Source organism: Vicugna pacos, chromosome 13 (assembly GCF_048564905.1).
Source record: "Vicugna pacos chromosome 13, VicPac4, whole genome shotgun sequence".
Taxonomy (NCBI): domain Eukaryota; kingdom Metazoa; phylum Chordata; class Mammalia; order Artiodactyla; family Camelidae; genus Vicugna; species Vicugna pacos.
The window spans coordinates 3987514-4005070 of NC_132999.1; the positions used below are offsets into that span (position 1 = coordinate 3987514).

The 17557-nt window shown below is 38.9% G+C and overlaps 1 protein-coding gene across 1 annotated transcript in view; it reads left to right on the forward strand.

Annotated features, from left to right (window-relative positions):
- The first annotated feature begins 4406 nt into the window (after positions 1 to 4406).
- The window catches only part of COL24A1 (collagen type XXIV alpha 1 chain), a 397032-nt gene continuing 383881 nt past the window's right edge, over positions 4407 to 17557 (forward strand). Inside the window, exon 1 of the mRNA XM_072974057.1 lies at positions 4407 to 4538. The gene's annotated coding sequence lies outside the window, so the exon portion shown is untranslated. The remainder of the gene's footprint in view (positions 4539 to 17557) is intronic.

Sequence of the window (17557 nt, forward strand, 5' to 3'; positions counted from 1 at the left end):
CGTTTGCTTCACAGTGAGCCGTTATACAGTCAGCGCACCCCAGGCAGCAGGAGCGGCACCACCAGGGTCCTTTCCCAGGAGCTGCGCTCGGCATCAAGCCCCTGCAGCGCTGAGCTTTGTCTGTGAGCATCTGTGCTTTATCTTGATTTATCTTACGTGTTCGGTTAGTAAGATGTGTCCTAAGATGACTGCTTCCTTGCTTTACACAATTTTGGATTACAGAAGGTTTCACAGGAACCTGCTCCTTTTGGATGGCAGAGGAAACCCGTGTATGGGAATAGTACACTTTGTGCTTGCATTCACCAGTTGTTGGATTGTTTTCAGTAATCTTGGCTGTTACGAATAATGCTTCTATGTACATTCAAATACCTGTCTTTGTATAGACATATATTTTCATTTCTCTTGGGTAGATTCTTAGGCATGGAACTTCTGGGTTGTATAACACGTTTATATTTAACAATTTAATGAACAGCAAAACTGTTTTCCAAGTTTCTGCACCATTTGACATTCCCACTAGCCATGTAAGAGGGTTCTGTTTCCTCTACATCATCACCGGGGCTTGGAGTTGTCTGTCTTTTTTACTGTAGTCATTCCGGAGGTATGTAGTAGTATCTCATTGTGGTTTTAATTTGCATTTCCCCAGTGAGCAATGACATAGAGCATCTTTTCATGTACTTCTTGGCAGTCTGTAAACCTTTTGCTGGTAAAATATATTTAAAAATCTTTTTTCCATTTCTTAATTGAATTGTTTGTATTATTAAGTTGTAAGAGTTCTTTATATATATTGAATATGCATCCTTTATCAGATGTGTGATTTGCAAATATTTTCTCCCAGTCTGTGGCTTATTTTTTGAACTTAAAAAGACACCTTTAAGAAAATGAAAAATTTTGAAATGAAAAATTAAAACTTGTCTAATTTTATCCATTTTAATAGATTTAACTGATTATGCTTTTGGTGTCATATCTAAAAACTCTATCTAATCTAAGGCCACAAAGATTTACTATTTTTCCCAGAAGGTTTTTATTTCTAGCTCTGAAATTTAGTTCTATGATCCGTTCTGAGTTAATTTTTATAGAAGGTGTGAGGTAAGGAGCTAAGATCCTGTTTTTGCATGTGGCTGTCCGATTGCCCTTAACACTATTTGTTGAAAAAACTGTCCTTTCCCTTCTTGAATTATCTTAGCGCCTTTGCTGAGAATCAAATGAGCATACGCGTAAGGGCATATTTGCAGACTTTCAGTTCTGCCCCATTGATTAATACGCCTGTCCTTCTGAGTGTCCTGATTATTGTGCGTGAGTTCCCTTCTCATATCAGTATCGCAGTGTCTTGATTACTAAGTTTTGAGATCAAATGGTAAGACAGTAATAAGTCTTCCAACTTTGGTTTTTTCCTGTTGCTCCAATCAGTGTAGGTCTTCTGTACTTCCATAAAAGTTTAACGATCAACTAGTCAAATTCTATTAAAATGTCAAGTAGCATTTTGATAAAGATTCCTTTGAATTTGGAGCGAACTATCATCCTGAGAACATGGAATCTCATAATTGATGAGCATAGGATGTCACTTCATTTATTTACATTTTCTTTAATTACTCTTAACATTGTATAGTAGTTTTTGGTGTACAAGTTCTTCATTTTCTTCAGTTGAGTTCTAAGTACTTTCTCTTATCTATTTGCTGAGAGTTTATGAATGATTGGTTTTTAAATATTTGATGGAATTCACCAATGAAGCCACAGGGACCAGGGCTTTTCTTTGCAGGAAAATTATTAATTTCTAATCCAATTTATTTACTTGTTGTAAGTCTACTCATATTTTCTATTTTGATTTTTCTAGAGTCAGTTTGGTAATTTGTGTCTTTCTAGGAGTTTTTCTACTTCATATGAATCTAATTTGTTGGTTTGAGGTCACTCCTCTTGATTTCTGTAGGGTCAGTAGTGTTATCCTCTCTTTCCTCTTTGACTTTTGTTAATTTCTGTCTTCTCTTTCTTTCACTTGGTCAATCCAGCTAAAATTTTGTAAATTTTGTTGTCTTTTTGAAGAACCAGCTGCTGGTTTTATTGACTGTCTCTCCTGTCTTTCTGCTTTCTATTTCATTCATTTATGCTGAAATCCCTTAGAGTCAACATAGTATTCCAACGTCTCATCATTGTTCCATTCGGATCATTTTTTAAACTATGAGTTATTACTGAAAATGAACCAAAGAGAATCCTGGAATATGGTGTTAGTGTTTGAGGTTGTAAAGGTGTCTTTAGGCTTTCTCCAAGAGGCTTTTTAAACCCCTAAACCTCCAAATCACTCTCCTGCCATGTGCAAAGCTTCAAGTCATTTAACCTGTATACTCAATCCATTTGCTCAGACAGCCTCGCTCAGACGTATTTTCCATAAATGGCCCGGACGTGTTTCCTCTTACAATTCCGTTTTGGGGAAGTCCTTTCCTTAGGAAGAGAGTATATGAAAAAAATAATTTGGCAAAGGTAAACATGATTGTAATTCACAAAAAGAAGATTTTAATCTTCAGCTCTTTTTTCTATCATCTCATAAATCCGCTCAAAAACAGAAAAACAATAAATGAAAGTCTTTTTATCCCTCAGTATACAAACATCTGAAGGAAGCCTGCGTTTTGCCTCTTCTGCTGTTTTGAGGGCCTGTTGAGGGATACTGATGAAGTCACTTTCCATCAAGGGCTTCAGTTTGAGGTTGAAGAAGGTAGAAAGGGACTATCACTTTTCAAAGCATAATAACTCGACAAGCGGTACCAGAAATGTGGTAAGATAAACAGGATGATTATATGTCGGCAGGTTGTAAGTATAGTTTTTTCAGGAAACCCTCCAAATGATTGAGTTTCTCCAAAGAAAACATCAAAGAAAGAAAGCAAACCAAGACTACTTAGGAAAGATTCAAAATCATAGACTTAAACTTCCTTCTGAAAAAAAATGGGTCCTTATAAACTGAAAAATTAGTCAAACCAGTTAAATGTTTAATGACCACCTGGCCAATTTCTCCTCTTTAGCCCCCAAAATAATTTCTTCATGATTTTGATGTATTTTACGATTTGGTCAATGATGCAAAAATAGCTACCAGCCTCCGCCTGCCCCAACCGTGTCCCATCATAGTGATAAAAGATCGACATTCTGTGAACCAAGTCTGGCAGGTTATAAGGAGCAACTTTTGGACCTGAAAAAGGGTTCTAGAATGAGGGCAGCCTGAGTCCATAGGTGCCTGGGAGCCTGCTGAGCTGTCCTCCAGAGTCCACGTGTTCCTGGATTTCTACTCTGCTTCCTGCTTTGTCTTCTATGTCTTACCTACCTTACTCCTTCCAGCCCCCCTTCCCTGGGAGTTGGCATGAGCTTCCTGCTTCAACCTGGACACACTGCTTGGTGCCAAGACCCTGTCACCCACGTGAAGATGAGTCCCACCTCTGCCCAGAGAGTTCTGGAATATCACCACAGACGAACCAGCCTGGTGAGCTTCCTTGCAGTCTGGATTGCCAGAGTCCCAGCTCTCTCCCCTGTCTGTCAACGGTCACTCCCATCTTCCTAGCATCCCAGTTTAGTGTGGAACTCGTCGCTGATGCCACATAGAATGTGACTACGTCCAGAGAGAGCTTTAAGCAGCCATAAAGCAGAGGTTTGCTGACTCTGTGAAGGAGAATATATTGGTTTTGGGGAAAGTCAATCGGCTTAGCCGTCCTTGCTTGCTTCCTTCAGATTTTGGGAACAAATCAGAGAAGCCCTTCCAGCTGTGAGAGGAAAAGAAGATTTTAGTTGAGAGGTGGTCATCTCCTTCTCTGCCTAATCGACCCACAGAACAGAAAGCCAATTCAGCGTCCAGCATTCTACTGTGCAATATTAGGTTTCATTAGTAGCTACATATGTGTAACCAAGCTAGGCACTGGACCAGCAAACGAATCCCAGAATATAATCAGGGAGGTAGGACTGGCTTGGAGGAGAAGCTGGAAGGAATTAATGACATCTCATGGTAAACGGGGTAATGCTGGGAAGACTGGAACATAGTGGAGGAACAGGGCATTAGGAGCCAGCATGCCTACCCTCTTTGCAGCTCTTCAACCCTGCCCTATGCCATGTTTTACTTTCAGAAGCCTGGCCTGTGATGGTCCCTCAGTAGCTCTCAAAATGAAAGAGGTATGGCTGCAATCTGAACTGAAACATCCATGACAGCAATCATGAAAGGCAACCACTTAAGAAAAATTTGTGGTGAATTTTCCAGAGAGGAATTTTGAGTCTGCCTGTCCCTTAATGAATCTGTCTGCTTCCTTCTTGAGTGCTCACCAAGAGAACATCTGTGCAACAGAAGACCGAGCAGGATCCTCCATGGACATTCTCAAGGGAACGCTGTTCCCTGAAAGTGCTTTTTGCCCCTTTAAAAAATAAGTCTGAGTTAACAAAGGGTTTGTTTTGGTGGTAGTAAGAGACTTGGCTATGTGGGCCAACAGCTCTCTTCCATGCAAGATGACCAGAGAACTTCCTTGGTACAGAATTCCAGAAGCCATATCCTTCCAGTTCCTGTCGTGGAATTGCAGGTGAGGCCACGTTCTGCCTGCCCCAGAGGCTGTCCCTCTGTGCATCCCTCTGTGAGCTATTGGGCATTTTGTCGTTGTTTACGTTTACCGGCAGGTGTGTGAGAGAGGTATATCGCTTCTCAGCAGTTACCTTTTTATACCACTTAATGAAGATCATATTTGAAATTAAACAAACGAATAACAGATTCTACCCATTTCACAAGACAAGCATTAGGTAAATGCATGTTACAAATTTTCATCGCATAGTAGACAGAGTTGAATAGTTTCGTGTTGTTGTAGAACCAGACACTTTAAGAAATTGAAAGGGACCTAGAGGGTCATACAATCCAACCCACCATGGCCATTCCATTATACCTGGGCAGAACGCCTCTAGCTTGAGTCCATAGGGAAAATGTGCTTTGCAGGATTTGGGGTATTTCAAATCAGCTATGCATATTTAAGGAAGGAAAAATGTTAAGTTTCTCCTCTTCTTTTCTTTTTCTTTTTTTTAAACTTTTTATTGAGTTGTAGTCATTTTACAATATTGTGTCAAATTCCAGTGAAGAGCATAATTTTTCAGTTATACATGAAGATACATATATTCATTGTCACATTTTTTTTTCGCTGTAAGCCTCTTCTTCTTTTCAGTGGGAGATTAGCAGTCTGTAAGTTTCCATCCAGTTGGAAGTGCTCTCTCTCCCTCTCTCTGTCTCTGTCTCTCTCCCCTGTATGCCTGCTAGTATCAGTGTACCTAATACTTACCTAGCATTCATTTTTTATGATCTTGGTTGTAGGATTTTGCATGTGCATATATGATCTTCCTAATTAATTTGAAAATATAAGTATGTTAACTCTGGCTGCATTGGTGTCCCCCCACCAACTTCATTCGGTCAGATGGTCTGTGGAAAGTTTTTAAATCTGATTTTTGACTCCTTGAACAGATAATAATTTTTCTAGATACTTCTGAAAAAATAGGCCTTAGGATTCCTTATGAAGGGTGGTCCACTATCTGACTCTGACCTCAGATAAACCTTATAAAAAGTCTGGGCTTGAGTTCTCTTATCTGCAATGTGAAGATACACTTAGATTCATTTAGTGCTTCTCAAACCTCTTCACTTTGGAACCCTTGATGACAGGAAAAGAAGTACCTCTTCCCTGGGTTTGAGGCTGCCTGCTGCAAGCCCGAATTTTCTTTTCAATCTCACTCTTTTCCTTAGAAATACATGTAAATTTATGTTGCATTTTGCAGCTATCTGCTTGTACAGCAAACTAACTTTTGCTCCAATCTTCAAGTGAAATTAAAACTCAGGAAAATTTCACAATGTTTATTCCATGGCTTTATGCACTGCTGGTGCTGGGAAAAGTCCTTCAGTTTGAGGTGCATGAGTCATCACTCTGTGATCTTGTGCTTTGTGTAATCATTCAGTGTGATCCAGCCAGCATTGGTAGAATACCTGCTATGTGGAAGGCACATGGCTAGACCCTAGTCTTGGACTAAGGCGTTATATCCACTGCCACGCTGAGGATGATGGTTGACCATATTCATGACACAACTGCCACACCGAGTAGGGTCTCAGAAACTATTTATGGATGACATGTTTTTATGGTTCCCCATGGCCTAGAACTATGAGTTAGAATCTTGGCCCTGGACGCCATGTTTAGGCATGGTGCTCTAGGGGCGTAGTTTAGGGGCGGTGCTCTAGGCTCCACATAAAGGAAGGGCGCGGTGGGAGACTGAACTTTCCCATCAAACTGCTCTACTTTTGTCTGTTTGATGTAGTAGATTTTTACCTACACTTTGTTTTTTGTAGATGTTCTTTATCCAGTTAAAAAGTAGCTTATATTCCTAGACTTATAGAGTTTTTGGCTAGTAATTGCTGTTGGATTTTATAAAATGCTTTTTATTCAACGATTGAGATTATCATATAGTTTTTCCTTTTTAGGTTGTTAATACAATGATTTATATGGAATTTTTTAAATGTTGAACCAAACTTGTATTCCTGGGACGTTTGTATTATCCTTTTTACATATTATTGGATTCTAGGGTTAATCAAGATATCTGTTTTTTCCTGAGTGAGCTTTGGTAGTTTTGTCTCTTTGAAGAAATGTATCCATTTCATCTAAGTTGGCAGATTTATTGACATAAGATTGTCATAACATTCCCTAATTTTACTTTTTTAACATCTGTAGAATCTTTAGTGGTGTCACCTTTCCACTCCTTGAGGTTGGCAATTGTGTCTTCTCTCTTTTCTTCCTAATCAGTCTGGCTATAGGTTTGTACATTTTACAGATCTTCTCAAAGAACCAGTGCTTTGTTTAATTGATTTTTCTCTATCGTTTGTTATTCTCTATTGTATTGATTTCTGCACTGTTCTTTACTATATTCTCTCTTCTACAATTACCTTGGGTTTAATTTACCCTTCTTTTTCTAGTTTACTTAAGTAGAAGCTGAGGTCATTGATTTTACACTGTTCTTCTTATCTCATATAGATGTTTAATACTGTACATTTCTCCCTTAGTTTTGTTTTAACAGCATCCTCCAAATTCTGATTGGTGTTTCCGTTTTCATTCAGTTAAAAATATTTTCTAATTTCTTTTTGACTTGTTTGACCCCTAGATTATTTTGGAGTGTGTTATTTTGTTTACAAATATTTGGGGATTTTCCAGGTATCTTTCTGTTATTGATTTCTTTACACACATGCACTGCTCAGTATTGAGCTGAATACTCAGGGGGAACCTGTGCAGATTTTCAGCGTTTGTCTCTCTGTTCCTCTGTCTCCTGTTGTACTTCATCCCACGAACTCTCACTGCTTTGCTCTCCCCAGGCTTACTTTCACCTCCTTAACTCAGGATGTCTTTTGGGTGCCTCCTGGGTTTCCCTCCTTGTATCCCACCCTGTAATTCTTTCAATGTTTAAAGCTGGAATAACTGTAGGGCTCACCTTAACTTCTTCCCATCTTTCAGAGACCACTATCCTTCATTGCCTGTTGCCTAGTGTCTGGAAAACTTTGTTTTATACAATCTATTGACTTTCTGGCTGTTTTGGACAGGAGAGTAAACCTGATATCTGTGACTTCACCTTGCCTTGAAGTAGAAGGCTGGACTGTTTGTTTGTTTGTTTGTTTGTTTTTAATTGAGGTACCAGGGACTGAACACAGGACCTGGTGCATGCTAAGCATGTGCTCTAACACTGAGCTATACCCCGCACCCTGGACTGTGTTTTTTTAACATTTATATCCATCCTTTGCTGTATCATTTGCATGGAGGAAAAATCCATGTGCACAGATGAAGTATAAAGGAATAGGAGGCAGAAAGCCTAGGTTCCCTGGTGCTTTGAATAACTGATTATGTGTCTGAGCAATCACAAAACTCCTCTGAGTGTAGTCATCTTTTCTGCCTAATCTAATAATGGTAAGAATGACCAGTTAATGAGCAAGCACCATATGACAGGCACTGTGCGGAGAGCTTGACGTAATTATCTTATTTAATACTCACAAGATAGTTTACCAAAGATTATCTCATTTAATCCTCACAGCATTCCTATGAGGTGAATTTTATTTTATTTTATTTTTAACTTTTTTAAATTGAGTTATAGTCATTTTACAATGGTGTCAAATTCCAGTGTAGAGCACAGTTTTTCAGTTATATATGAACGTACATATATTCATGTCACAATTTTTTCGCTGTGAGCTACCATAAGATCTTGTATGTATTTCCCTGTGCTATACAGTATAATCTTTGTTTGTCTGTTCTACATTTTGAAATCCCAGTCTGTCCCTTCCCACCCCCCACCCCCTTGGCAACCACAAGTTTGTATTCTATGTCTATGAGTCTGTTTCTGTTTTGTATTTATGCTTTGTTTGTTTGTTTTTGTTTTTATTTTTGATTCCACATATGAGCGATCTCATATGGTATTTTTCTTTCTCTTTCTGGCTTACTTCACTTAGAATGACATTCTCCAGGAACATCCATGTTGCTGCAAATGGCGTTATGTTGTCGGTTTTTATGGCTGAGTAGTATTCCATTGTATAAATATACCACCTCTTCTTTATCCAGTCATCTGTTGATGGACATTTAGGCTGTTTCCATGTCTTGGCTATTGTAAATACTGCTACTATGAACATTGGGGTGCAGGTGTCATCCTGAAGTAAGGTTCCTTCTGGATATATGCCCAGGAGCGGGATTCCTGGGTCATATGGTAAGTCTATTCCTAGTCTTTTGAGGAATCTCCATACTGTTTTCCACAGTAGCTGCACCAAACTGCATTCCCACCAGCAGTGTAAGAGGGTTCTCTTTTCTCCACAGCCTCTCCAGCATTTGTCATTTGTGGATTTTTGAATGATGGCCATTCTGACTGGTGTGAGGTGATACCTCATTGTAGTTTTGATTTGCATTTCCCTGATAACTAATGATACTGAGCATTTTTTCATGTGTCTATTGATCATTTGTATGTCTTCCTTGGAGAATTGCTTGTTTAGGTCTTCTGCCCATTTTTGGATTGGGTTGTTTGTTTCTTTCTTAAGTCGTATGAGCTGCTTATATATTCTGGAGATCAAGCCTTTGTTGGTTTCATTTGCAAAAATTTTCTCCCATTCCATAGGTTGTCTTTTTGTTTTACTTATGGTTTCCTTTGCTGTGCAGAAGCTTGTAAGTTTAATTAGGTCCTATTTGTTTATTCTTGCTTTTATTTCTATTGCTTGAGTAGACTGCCCTAGAAGAACATTGCTGTGATGTATGTCAGATAATGTTTTGCCTTTATTTTCTTCTAGGAGGTTTATTGTATCTTGTCTTATGTTTAAGTCTTTGATCCATTTTGAGTTTATTTTTGTGTATGGTGTAAGGGAGTGTTCTAGCTTCACTGATTTACATGCTGCTGTCCAGTTTTCCCAATACCACTGGCTGAAGAGACTGTCTTTATTCCATTGTCTGTTCTTGCCTCCTTTGTCGAAGATTAGTTGACCAAAAGTTTGTGGGTGCATTTCTGGGTTCTCTATTTCGTTCCATTGGTCCATATGTCTGTTTTTGTACCAATACCATGCTGTTTTGATTACTGTAGCTCTGTAGTATTGTCTGAAGTCTGGGAGAGTTATTCGTCCAGCCTCTTTCTTTTTCTTCAGTAATGTTTTCACAATTCTAGTACTTTTGTGGTTCCCTATAAATTTTATTATGATTTGTTCTAGTTCTGTGAAATATGACGTGGGCAATTTGATAGGGATTGCATCAAATCTGTAGATTGCCTTGGGCAGTGTGACCATTTTAACAATTTTGATTTTTCCAATCCAAGAGCATGGGATATCTTTCCATTTTTTAAATTCTTCTTTAATTTCCTTAATCAGTGTTTTATAGTTTTCCGTGTATAAGTCTTCCACCTCCTTGGTTAGATTTACTCCTAGGTATTTTATTACTTTGGGTGCTATTTTAAAGGGGATTGTTTCTTTAATTTTTTTTTCTGTTAATTGTAAGTTAATGTAAAGAAATGCAACTGATTTTTGAACATTAATTTTGTAACCTGCTACCTTGCTGAATTCTTCGATCAGCTCTAGTAGTTTCTGTGTGGACCTTTTAGGGTTTTCTATATATACTGTTAGGTCATTGGCATATAGTGACACTTTTACCTCTTTTCCAATTTGGATCCCTTTGATTTCTCTCTTGCCTGATTGCTGTGGCTAGGACTTCCAAGACTATGTTGAATAGGAGTGGTGATAGTGGGCATCCTTGTCTTGTCCCAGATTTTAGTGGGAAGCTTTTGAGTTTGTCACCATTGAGTACTATGCTGGCTGTAGGTTTGTCATATATAGTTTTTATGATGTTGAGATGTGTTCCCTCTATACCCACTTTGGTGAGAGTTTTTATCATAAATGGGTGTTGAATTTTATCAAATACTTTTTCTGCATCTATTGAGATGATCATGTGGTTTTTGTCCTTTCTCTCGTTATTGTGGTGTAATACATCACAATCATTACACTGATTGATTCGAGTATGTTGAACCACCCTTGTGTCCCTGGGATGAACCCCACTTGATCATGATGTGTAATCTTTTCTTATGTGTTGTTGGATTCTATTTGCTAATATTTTGGTGAGGATTTTTCCATCTATGTTCATCAGTGATATTGGCCTATAATTCTCTTTTTTGGTGATATCTTTGCCTGGTTTTGGTATCAGGGTGATGGTGGCTTCATAGAATGAGTTTGGGAGTATTCCCTCCTTTTCAGTCTTCTGGAAGAGTTTGAGAAGGACTGGTGTGAGTTCTTCTTTGTATATTTGGTAGAATTCCCCGGTGCAGCTGTCCGGTTCTGGACTTTTATTTGTAGGGAGGTTTTTTTTTATTGCTAATTCGATTTCATTTCTAGTGATCGATTTGTTCAAGTGGTCAGTTTCTTCTCAATTCAGTCTTGGTGGACTGTATGTTTCCAGAAACTTGTCCATCTCCTCTAGGTTATCCAGTTTGGTTCCGTATAGTTTTTCATAATATTCTTATGTAATAGTCTGTATTTCTATGTTATTTGTTGTAATTTGTCCATTTTCCTTTCTTATTTTGCTAATTTGTGCTCTCTTTTTTTTTCTTCTTTGTGAGTTTGGCCAGAGGTTTGTTGATTTTATTTACTTTTTCCAAAAGCCAGCTTTTGGTTTGATTGACTTTTTTCAATTTTTTTTACATCTCTATTTTATTTATTTCCTCCCTGTTCTTTACTATTTCCTTCCTTCTGCTGCCTTTTGGGTTTTTTTGCTCTTCTTTTTCTAATTCTTTCAGCTGTTGGGTTAGATTGTTTATTTGAGATTGCTCTTTTTTGAGGAAGGCCTGTATTGCTTTAAACTTCCTTATTAACACTGCCTTTGCTGCATCCCATGTATTTTGTGTGGTTGTAATTTCATTTTCATTTGTCTCAAGGTATTTTTTATTTCAACATTGATTTCATCATTGACCCGTTGGTTTTTTAATAGCATGTTGTTTAATCTCCATGCTTTCCTTTTTTTCTCCTTTGTTTCTCTGTAGTTGATTTCTAGTTTCATGGCATTGTGGTCAGTAAAGATGCTTGAGATAATTTCTATCTTCTTAAAATTGTTGAGGCTTTTTTTGTGTCCAAGAACATGATCAATCCTAGAAAATGTTCCATGTGCACTTGGAAAGAATGTATATCCTATTTTTCATGGGTGTAATGCTCTGAAAATATCCACCAACTCTAATTTTTCTATTGTATCTTATAATTTCTCTGTTGCCTTGTTTATTTTCTGCCTGGAATATCTGCCTAGTGATGTTAATGTGGTGTTAAAATCTCTGACAATGATTGTATTCCCATCAGTTTCCCCCTTTATCTCTGTTAGTAGTTGTTTTATGTATTTAGGTGCTCCTATATTGGGGTGCATATATATTAATGAGTGTAATATCCTCATCTTGTATTACTCCTTTAATCATTGTAAAGTGTCCTTAATCTTTCTTTATGGCCTTTGTTTTAAAGTCTGTTTTGTCTGAAATCAGTACTGCTACACCTGCTTTTCTGGCTTTTCCATTTGCATGGAATATCCTTTTCCATCCTTACACTCTCAATCTATATGTGCCCTTCTCCCTAAAGTGGGTCTCTTGTATGCAGCATATTGAAGGTTCTTGCTTTATTATCCAGTCTGCCACTCTACACCTTTTGACTAGTGCATTTAGTCCATTAACATTTACAATAATTAATGATAGATGTGTGTTTATTTATTGCCATTTTGAACTTATCTTTGCAGTTGATTTGGTATTTCCTCTTTGTTCCCTTCTTCTTCCTTTTGTGGTTTGGTAATTTTCTTTTGTATTATTATGGATTTTATTTAGTTTTTGTGACTCCCTTGTAAGTTTTTGTATTATTATGGATTTTATTTAGTTTTTGTGACTCCCTTGTAAAAAGTGGTTACCCTTTTTTGTAAGTCTATTAACCCACTACTATAACTGTTTTTATTAAACAGATAGTAATATAATCTCAAACCCATCCTACTGAGAACAAAAAATTTAAAAAAGAAAGAAAAAAAAATACTCTATATTTTCTTGCTTCCCTCTCCCACACTTAGTGATTTAGATGTCTTCTTTTACAATTTTGTGTTTATTCTAATTGTAAACGAGTTTCTCATTTCTGTAGCACCCTGCTGCTTTTCTATTTAGAATAGACCTTTCAATATTTCTTTTAGCGTGGGTTTAGTGTTGCTAAACTCCTGCAGCTTTTTCTTGTCTGTGAAATTCTTTATCTCTCCTTCTATCCTAAAGGATAGCCTTTCTGGATAAAGTATCCTAGGCTGCATGTTTTTTTCAATCAGGACTTTTAATATAGCTTGCCACTCCCTTCTGGCCTGTAGTGTTTTTGTAGAGAAATCAGCTGAGAGCCTTATGGGGGTTCTTTGTTTTTCTTTTGCTGCCTTTAGGGTCATTTCTTTATCCTTGACTCTGACCATCTTGATTATGATACGTCTTGGTGTGTGTCTGTTTGGGTTTTTCCTGTTTGGGACCCTCTGAGCTTCCTGTACTTGGATATCTGATTCCTTCTTTAAGTTTGGGAAGTTTTCAGTCATGATTTCTTCAAAAACCTTTTCAATCCCCTTTGTTCTTTCTTCCCCTTCTAGAACCCCTATTATGTGTAGATTGGCATGCTTTATATTATCCCATATATCCCTTACATTGTTTTCTTTGTTTTTTATTTGTTTTTCTCTCAGCTGTTCTGATTGGGTGCTTTCTGTTGTCCTGTCTTCTGGCTCACTTATTTGTTTCTCTACATTATCTAGCCTGCTTTGTACAGCCTTTAGATCAGTTCTCATCTCAGCAAATGAGTTTACCTATGAGGTAAATTTTATTAACTCACATTGCATAATAAAGACACTCAGTCCTTGGACCAGTTATGTGTTTCACTGCAGGTCACCCATCTAGTCGGTTCCATTACAGAGTTCAAACCAATCCATGACCTATGTCCCACTACCACACACTTGGAGGTATTTGTTATTCAGCATGTTTATAACTCACCATAGGTTGTAAACAAAAAGAATTAGAAATTTGCTTCACAGATCTGTTAAAAGTGAAGAATATTTCTTCTAATTGCCTTTCATCAAGATTGTGCAGATACGGGGCCCAGTACGACGAGGACTTTGATTTCCTACCCTGTGCTAGTTGGTCAAGGACTCCAATGAGAGGAATGTTTTATCTTGTCATCTGCTTATCAGACACAGCTGGACTCCACAGCAAGTCCACTCTGCCTGCCAAGCCAGACTTCGGGCCTGATTTAGGGCCTCTGCTCCAAGGGGGAAGATTATGACTTGACATGATCCAGGCGACTTACATGTGGACTGGCTCACAGACAGTTTCACATTTTGTTGCAAACAGTTTAAGAATCTGCAGTCTCATGTGAGGTTACATATGAAACAAAAATGTGTGCATTTTTTCTTTTGCTGTTGTAGTTGACAGAACTGTGCACATGAGAGCAGGGAGTGAGTTGGCCCTCTCCTTTCTGTCTACATAAGAAAGCTGACTTTCCAGCTTTTAACAAAGGGATCTCACACTTTTCCTTCTTAAATGACCCAAGACACATGGTTGGGGTCACTAGAGGGAGAAGACAATTATGGACTTTATAGAGAGTAAACAAATAGACAAGGACTGATCGCTTTTTAACTTTTAAGGGCGAGTTCTCAAGTCAAATAGCCGATGGCACAAATCAGTGCAGTGTTTTCAGCATGTTTGTATAGAAAGCTGCTGAAATTCCAAATTCTGCTCATCTGAAAGGACTGTAGTGACAAGTTAGAATGCAATTTTTTTCACTTTGAAAATGAGAACCTGCTTGTTGGCTGGTTGGTTTACCCTTTTGCTTCTAATTCTGTCTGGCAGAAGAACCTGCGTGGAGAATGAATTTCTGTTCAGCACGTACCTCTGGTCCCATAAGCTGTTTCATGCTAAGTAGAATTTGTCTGAGGATAAAAATGTCAGGCAAGTGGAATTATATTTTCCAATCAGAATATTCTGTTGAAATAACTCAGAGTCATTTTTATCTTCATTCATTCAGTTCATTCCACTATTTTGAAAATAATTTTTTCTTTTCAACTAAAATTATGCAGTTCATTACATAAGCAGCCACTCAAAATTCTGGTCCAATCACATAGTCTTCCCTATTGAGAAACAGTTTCAGATTTCTGACTCTGTTTTCAGGGCTTTGGTGGGCATGTGCTAAGGCAGGTCAGGAAGTAGATGGTTGCAGCTGTATGTCCTTTGGCTCACCTGTCACTCAATAAAAGTGAGACATATTCATCTTTGGATCCCAGGTATCCAGTTCAGTACCTTGCACAGATCAAGCACTTGGTAAAGGTTTGTTGTGTGAATAAATGATGAAGACTTTCCCGTCTGGCTTCTGGTGAAAGATGATGAAAGAATTAGGAAATTATTTGCATGTTCCATGAGAGAAACAAACCCTTTTTTGGGGATTCAGTGATGATTGAGGTTGGAATTCCAAGTCCCCCAGACTTAGGATTCTATCATTTTTAACACTGAGTTTTCAACATTTCATTGAATGTAACTTGAAGCATTTCTAAACCCTTTCACTGGAAGTCTTCTTGACCTTGATACTAAACTGTTTATAGCAAGACCCAGAAAGTTCCAGAGTCTTCTCTTATCTTAGGTTTTCACCAGCTCAACATTAGCAGAACCCAACTGTCTGAAACAGAATAAGATGTATTGATTGAGCATGAAGTGATACCTGCTGAAAACATCTGAATTCTAGAACCTGTGTAAAGACCATGTGAAGTCCTTATTTGTCACTGGCATGGCTAGTCTTATCTGTGAAGCTTTGTCTTTTGGGGCTTCAGTCTTGTCAGATTTTATGAGAGCTCCATAGGAATGCTTTTAAAAGGCACTGCTGTGAAATACAGCACTGTTTAATTAAGCTGCATAGTTTTCTTTTGCTTCTTTTCACGTTTCTTTAAAGAAACCATCAAAGATGGTGATTGACAGAGTAATGTTAGAAGTCACATGAGTGGCATACTTGTAGATAATAAGAACTGAGAAATAAAACCTGGGCTCTCAGTTTAGCCTTGGCGATAGTTGCCAAATACATCTGTTCTGTGGGCTGGCTGTGCCTGTTTGCACTCATCGGTGTGTCCTCTCTTTCTTGCTACTCTCTACTTCTTTCTTTTCATTTTTATATGATTATGTCAGTGGATCATAAGCACCTGCCTGTTACAAATGTTTTAGACCAGTGATTCTCAAACTCTAATGTATGTGTGCTGTTAAAGTGCAAATTCTGATTTAATAAGCCAGGAGTAGCGGGGTGGGGTGAGAGTCTGCGTTTCTAACAAGCTCCCAGGGTGATGCCAGTGCTGAAGTCTGCACTTGGAGGACTGGGCTTTCAATTAGAGCAGTCGCACTTGTATGTTTGAATCCCCAGGGGTTTTAAAAATCCCCGTGTCCCGACTGTACCCCCAGGCCAGTTATATCAGAATCTTTGAGGGTAGACCCAGTGGCTGCTGGTAAATGTTAGCAACCAGCTCTCCCAGGAGAAACACCCTAATTTGTAGCATTTGCCAATTTCCTTGGTGTAAATGCTTCCATCATTTCAAGCAACAGACATGATGCCATGGAACGTGCAGTTGGGAAGACGTGCTGAAATTCAGCCTGTGAGCCAGCTCATGCTGGCTGCCACACACTGCTGGACCGAGGCACCTGAATGTTGATAGCTTCCCAAGTGGATGAGCTGTAACTGTGATCCCTGTGTGAGGCCACAGTGGAGAACTGCTGTTTTAAAGCTAAAGATACCAGCGCTTCTGTTTCTTCACTCAGCCTTGGTGTCTGGGCTTTTGTATCTGCCTTCTCCTCTCCCACCTCACCAGCCTGCTTTCATTCTGAAAGACATCTTAGAAGCTGCCCAACGTCACACCGCTTCTAGCGAGATATTCAGCCAAGTACTTAGGGGTTCCCATGCAACCTGCTCCTGGAACCCACTCTGGTCACCCCACCCCACCAGCACGAGTACCTGCTGTCCTGTGAGACAGTAGGGTGGCAGCAGCCATGCTGCTCTGAAGCCCAGATGGAAAATTCTTCCACAGTCAGGTCAAGCCCACAGGGCAGCGGCAGCAGTCTTCTTCCAGGTTTACCTTCCAGCACCTGCTCTTACTTTATTCAAGTACCTTGTGGAGCAGGGAATGAGTATCTAAGAATTCGACTTCTGGCTCTGCTACTGATAGTTCAGTGACTCTGGGCTAGTGGTTTATCCTTTCTGTGCCTGTTTTTTCACTGGCAAATGCAGATAGTAATTATACTTACCACATAGGATTATTGTAAGAATTGCATTAGGTATAAAGATACAGTCACAATGCCCAGCCCAGAGTGGACACTCAATAAATGTGAATTGTTTCTACAACTTTTACCACTAGTGTAATTCTACTGATGCTAACTTCATGTCCCCAGTGCTCGGGGAGCACAGCTGTACATCAGTAGAGACGTTCAGAAGGAAGGAGATAACCTGGCCTGGGTTCGGGGCTGGCCCACAGCTCACCAGCTCAGGGACACCCCCGAGCCTAGAAATACCCATGCCCTCCACAGCACAGCACCAGATGTTTTTGCCTTTTGTCTAACCCTGGCTCTTAACTTTCCTTTCTTAACTTCCTCATTCCCCTTTTATGGATTGAAACAAAACAGAAGCTGACATGCTTCTTAAATTTTAGACTTCCCAGTACAAAAATTATCCTTTAGATGATCATTTTTGTGTGTGTGTATGTGGGAAGGTGAATGAGAATGAGGACGAAAGAACTACTTTTCATTTCCTTTGTTATAATCAGAAAGATGTCTTGGCTTCCGTGTCCATCTGTGGCCCCCAGGATCACTTGGGATACCATGAGGACTATTTTAAAGGACGGATAGAACATTTGTACTTAGGAAGAATTGATGTTTAGCAGGAAAGAAGTGTGGATAAATGGCAACCTCCCACATGGAAACTTTCCGGCCGTTCACTTCCTTAAACAGAAGCCACTTCCTTTGAATTGTAGGGTGTCACTTTTCTTTTGAAAATACACCCTTGCTTCATGATTTACGCATGAGAAAA